This window comes from Limulus polyphemus, unplaced genomic scaffold (genome assembly GCF_000517525.1).
Source record: "Limulus polyphemus unplaced genomic scaffold, Limulus_polyphemus-2.1.2 Scaffold117, whole genome shotgun sequence".
NCBI classification, from domain to species: Eukaryota; Metazoa; Arthropoda; class Merostomata; order Xiphosura; family Limulidae; genus Limulus; species Limulus polyphemus.
Genome location: NW_013665727.1, coordinates 839,023 through 845,046, shown reverse-complemented (window position 1 = coordinate 845,046; position 6,024 = coordinate 839,023). Strand labels below are relative to the sequence as shown.

General features: G+C 34.5%; 1 pseudogene; it reads right to left on the bottom strand.

Annotated features, from left to right (window-relative positions):
• The window catches only part of LOC106472077, an 82,923-nt pseudogene extending 77,466 nt beyond the window's left edge, over nucleotides 1–5,457 (bottom strand).
• Between the last annotated feature and the right edge of the window lie 567 nt (nucleotides 5,458–6,024).

Genomic DNA, 6,024 nt, shown 5'->3' with positions numbered 1-6,024 from the left:
TATATTTACATTATACTTAATATTGAAAATAAATTGTTCAACACGATCATATATTTTCTACACAAATTCAAAAACAGTAGATTGTAAATTTAATGTTCACCACACTTTAACTTAACTACTGATGGTCAACTTTTGTATGACACTGAATTTAAAAGTCAGTAGACATATTTTACTGGTTCTTTCACTTTATATAGTGATACAAAACACTAAATATGTATAAACCATATTTTGAATTTATATATATAAAATATATGATTATGTTGAATTTGAACAATTTATTTTCAATATTAAGTATAATGTAAATATATGTATGAGATTTATATCTTACTAATGAATGAATAATCATAAATAGTGACATATACAATGTGTTATAGTTGCCTTGTTCAACTTTTGTTTTCATAAAACCTTTTCTGTCATATTGAACTGCCATATTTTATCAGCCTTCTCTCTTAACACAGATCAGTATACCATCAACTCTGAGTCAGATTAAAATTTCAATAAGGGTGAAGTGTCCACACCATTTGGGGATAGTATGTGCTGCCTTTTTTATCAGTACATTCAATGTTAATGACCGAAGATAGTAGCAGAAAAAACACCTATATGTAGTAGTTCATTTAGTCATCAAAATGAAAATGTAGATAGAAAGGTAAGAATATCATTTTTTAAAAAATTAATGGTTAAACATATTTATTTACATAAATCATTTGAAATTAAACTTTAATGGAAAAAGTCAACTTATAAAGCTAAACTTGAAAATTCTTGTATATTATTTAGACATTTAAATAAGCATCCTTTTCAGGATAAATAAATGTTATATAAAATATTAGACATAGAAAAGTTTGTTTGTTTGTAATTAATCACAAAGCTACACAATGGGCTATCTGTGCTCTGCCCACCACGGGTATCGAAACCCGGATTCTAGCATTGTAAATCTGCAGACATACCACTGTGCCACTGGGGGCAGGTATAGAAAAGAGAACTATAGAACAAATGAATTAGTGGTAAGTGTTTTACCTATTAAATTTCAGAAAATGCAAAAAGGTATGTCATGCAAACTATATATATATAGAAATAAAAACTATAATCAGTAGTTAAACATATATTAAATCGATACTTAAAAAACACAATCAACTATACTGACTGTCTTCTTCAATATTTATAAAAATGATCTGATAAAAACTTTTCAAAAGTACATTAATTGTGGTATCACCACTCTCCTCCTATAGAAACACATGTAATACAGTTAAATATATAAATGAAAAATATAAATATAAGTAGAGAAAAGATGAAGTGTGTATGCAGTCTGAAAGTACTATAGTAACACTGTCTGACTATATAAATCCATATGCCTTTGTAAGGGACAGACAATATGCTTAGTAAGACCATCCGCCTATAGAATCTTAGTAAGACCTTGTAAAAGTAACATAATCTGCCCATAGAAGCACTTTTGGCTTATGTAAGATATATGTACGTGAAAACCACAAAGTAATATGTGTAAAATGAAATATTTTCAAGATCTCATTTACTCATATACACAATAAAGATCATAGTTATATGGGTAGAGGATTAAAATATATGTAATCCAATGTACACCATATATAAGTAAAAACTATAAAGCTAATGACACTTTGATCGACATCATCATCTGGTCATTCACTTGTGAACTATCTAGATGTGGTCACATGCTGAAACACATTGATACACCCTATGATAAGCTAATTATCCTATTGAATTACCCGTTTATAGAAACACTATGCACCCTAGCAGCACTATCTTTAGTAACACACCTTGTGAAGTAATGTAGTCTGCCTACAGAACCTTAGTAGTACAGCCCACCTAATAACACCATCTGTCTTTGTGCAACACATGTAATATGATTATATATAAATGAAAACTATATACATAAGTTGAGACAAGTTGAAACCTGTATGCAGCGTTACAGAAGTATAGTAACACTGCCTGCTTATAGAAACACCACCCGCCTTTGTAAAACGTATATAATGTTTTACTTATTAAGTGACACTGTAATTGTGATAAAACACTTTTCAGTACAACTGATATTTGAAACACAGCATTATGCAAATTAGATTAAGTTATGAATTTTAAGAATTGGGTTGTAACTATAGAGTTGATTACATGTTGATCTACATCCCCCTTTGTTGATTCGCTCGTGAACTATCTGCTCGCTGATCTTACCAACACGCCCTCTGGTGCCACTTGGTTGTCTAGCAAAATGCTTTCTGTTTGGTAATACTCGAACTATGATGTCACGCCTAACAACACGCTTTCTGGTAGCAGACAACCACCGTTGTCAAGTGTCATGGCGGCATGACAACTTCTGCCTGTCATGACGGTTTAGCAACGCCCCCTCTGGTTCCACTTCGCGAAACTATGACGTCGTCGTCTTTAACCTCCCTCCCTCTGAGACAGCCAATGAGCGCGCGTCTGAAGTACATGAGTAACTACTAGCATTTTTCTTATTTTTACATTAATGTGGACAATATACATTGCTAGATAAACCATTTTTTAAATATAATTCTTAATAAAGGCATTTAAATATTTACAATAAAGCTAGTATTTTAGATGAATAGCATGTTGTTGTTTTTCCAGTGTGTCTTAGAATTTTTCATTTCTGAAATGAAAAAGTCGTTTACTTGCATAAAATATGCTCATTGGTGAAAAGTCTATAGGAATCATGAGCCAACTAATATTCCTTCATATTTGAACCCAAGTAAGAGTTACATATTGCTTACAAATTTTGTGGCCCGAGTGGCTCGGCGGTAAGTCTGAGAGTTCATATCGTTAAATTCCGGGTCATAGTTTCGTTACTCGTAGTGGGCACAGCATACACAGCCCATTGTGTTGCTTTGTGTTTAACAACAAACAAAAACATTTTATGGCAATATTTTTGAGAGTTGCTGCTTCACGTTAAGATAGGATAACAATTCTTTGAAGAAATTCTGTATCGGTAAAAAAACGTTTAGGTTTAGTTAAATTTCTCAGAACTGATAATGTTGAAATATATTGTACATTTTGTCGTATTAGTCTTAAGATTATTTTGTGAAACATATATTTTTAGATTAGCTCTCTCAATATGTTTATTTTGATAAATATAAAAGTTAAAGTAAATATTAATAACAAAATAGTATGTTTATTTGTTGGTAAACACAGAGCTACACAATGGGCTATCTGTGTTGTGCCCACCGCGAGTATCTAAACCCTATTATTAGCGTTGTAAGTCCTCAGACTTAACGCTACCCATCGAGGGGCTGAAAGAATAGTATATAACATAACATGATATATATATACATACTAATTTTAAGCATAGAAACGATTCTACAATTAAAACTTTTCTGTAAGTAAAATCGAATATTCTTATAACAAATATCACTGTTTTTAAATAGACCCTTGATCTATAATCATTCAAAATTTTCTAGTTGAGCATTCTCCTGCTGACTGCTGCATATTTTTAACCAATGTATCTTATATGTAACAAATCTGGGCCGGGCATGGCCTAGTATTAGTGTGACGGACTGTGAATCCGAAGGTTCGTTGTTCGCGTCCAGTTGCCGCCCAAACGAGCTTCGCATTATGGGAACGTAGGTGTGTTATCACAGTAATGGTTAAATTCTACTATTTGATAAGAGTAGCTAAAGAATTGGAAGTTGGAGCTGACTTCCCTCTAGCCCACCACTTTCTGTAGCTTTGCTGGAACATTCGAACACAAACAAGCAAACAACAAAAAAAATTAACAAACCGGAAGCATGAACAGCAACAACAAAGGTATTTGAAACATCAGTTCACCAAGTTATTCGAAACTGAGCAAGAATTTGCCTCATTTCGAGTCAAAAGTTGCACGAAAGAAATTTTATTATAAACATTTGTTAAGTAAGTTCTATCAAAAGTGCTGAAAAACATGAGTAGTTTTTTTTCCCATCGAGATTTCACTTCTTGTTAGCATTGCAAGAAATAAGAGTCTTTAAGATACATCGCATTTTATACTGATCAAATAGTTCATGAATTATGTGTACAACGTACAAACATACATTCTCCTATTACACAGACATCGCGATGAAAAAGTAGTACACTCAGTAAGAGGGTGATCTAATGACATAAAATACAAATAACAAAGAAAGTTTCTGAAATCTTACCTTGAAATTCCTTTCTAGCAGCACTGACGTTTGTAACAATATTAGCTACGTGTCCCAGAACAGCAGCAAAGAGAAACAAACCAAATACCAGTTCTAGCACGAGAAACATGTATTCTCCTCTAGTCCTCGGCCGGGGAAGGTCTCCAACGGTAGTCCAAGCTAACGTACTCCAATAAAATGAGTGAAGATACTCACAGAGGACATCGACACAGTTTTCATTACGTGGATTAAACCAATCACGAGAACCGAATCCACCATTTTTGGCGATGATATGAAAGAGGCAAGCATTCCAATGAAATATCACCAGGAGGTAGTGGATAAGAGAGAGTGTACGAAAGACGTTTGGGTAATTGGTATGTCTTTCTGTTCGATCTAGAAAGGCCCAGAAGCGATAGATCTTTACCAGACGAAGACATCGAAGAATTGAGTTAAAACCGATGGAAAGATAAAGAAAGTCTAGCGGAAGCAGACATAAACAGTCAATGTAAAACATGGTAGAGTTCATGTAATGTTTTCTAAGTCTATCATGATCTGTTTGCAAGACTCCTTCTTCCAAAAAACCAGTTCGAAAGTGGAAGCAAATATCCAGTATATAGATAAAATCCGCAATGTAATCCAAAGTAAACCATGCCACCAAGGTTTCTTTATTAATTTCTTGGAAAGAAAATCGGTAGATCAACACCCAGAAGTTGTAGAGAAACGCCACGCTTACAATCATGGACCAGTAATAGCAGAGTCTTCCTGAAGGATCGAAGACAAAAGTCCAACTACAGCCAGTTCTATCACTGCCGGACGTAGAAGTTTCCCATCTCTCAAATTCTCTCTTGATCTCTTTTCTTCGTTGTTCTCTTGTTTTACGAGAAACTTCTAAGTCTGTGTTGATATGAGCCTTATTCACGAATGCCATGGAGTCACGTGATCTCCGCTTTAGGTCTCCCGTGTGGAACTTGTTGGTCATGGTTTCTAGAAGACTTTGCCTTGACGTTGATTTGGTCTTTAAATTTTCTGATGATTTTGTGGAATAAAGTGGCGATGGTGTTTGTAGTCGTGGGATGCTGCTTAAAATTGGTCTCTGTTCCGTCATGAGCCGAGCGCGCTCCATAATAATACCCGGAACCACGCGGGGTCCGTTAGCGGTTAAAGCTCCGCTTCCGTACTTAACACTCTCTGGTGTTGCATTACTGACAACCGCTATTTCATCTAAGTCATCATCCGGGTGCAATTCCTGTTTTGTGCAGGGTGTGTATTTCACAACCTTTCCGGGATCGCGGTTGTTACGCATGCTAGTGATGGACATATTCTTCATCCCCACACATAAGTGTATATAAAGGAGACACCAACATTACTGTGAGATCATTCAATGAACGTACAGGGCTTGAACAGAAAGGTGACTGAACAAAATTTCTTATGGCAGTTCCACCTGCTAAAATCAGCTTACACTTGTAGCCTCAAAAACGTTTTTAACAAATATTAGTAAACTTAATTCCAGAGGATTTGGGGTTATCGTAAGTGAAACAGATAATAAAAGCACAAAGTTTTAATTCAGATTATTCTGAGTTCTTATTGTAAATTTGGTGTGTTTATGTCTTATATGTGTCACTGGATTTATTAAAATGGACATCAAACTTAAACGACAGCAATAAAAGAGACAAAGTAAGTATCATGGAAGGTATATTCTGTCCGTATGCAAAACTTAGTATTTGTTCAGTTGATGAGGATGTTCCCTAATTAGTAGATAACGTGGTCAAACATTTCTTTAGATGACTTAAAGTAAAACGATGTTCAGGTGTACAAAGAGCTGATAAACAAGCAAGGCTCATCTGTTACTTGAGTAACTCTACTAACGTTGAACGTGCAATATCGTATTCAGTTT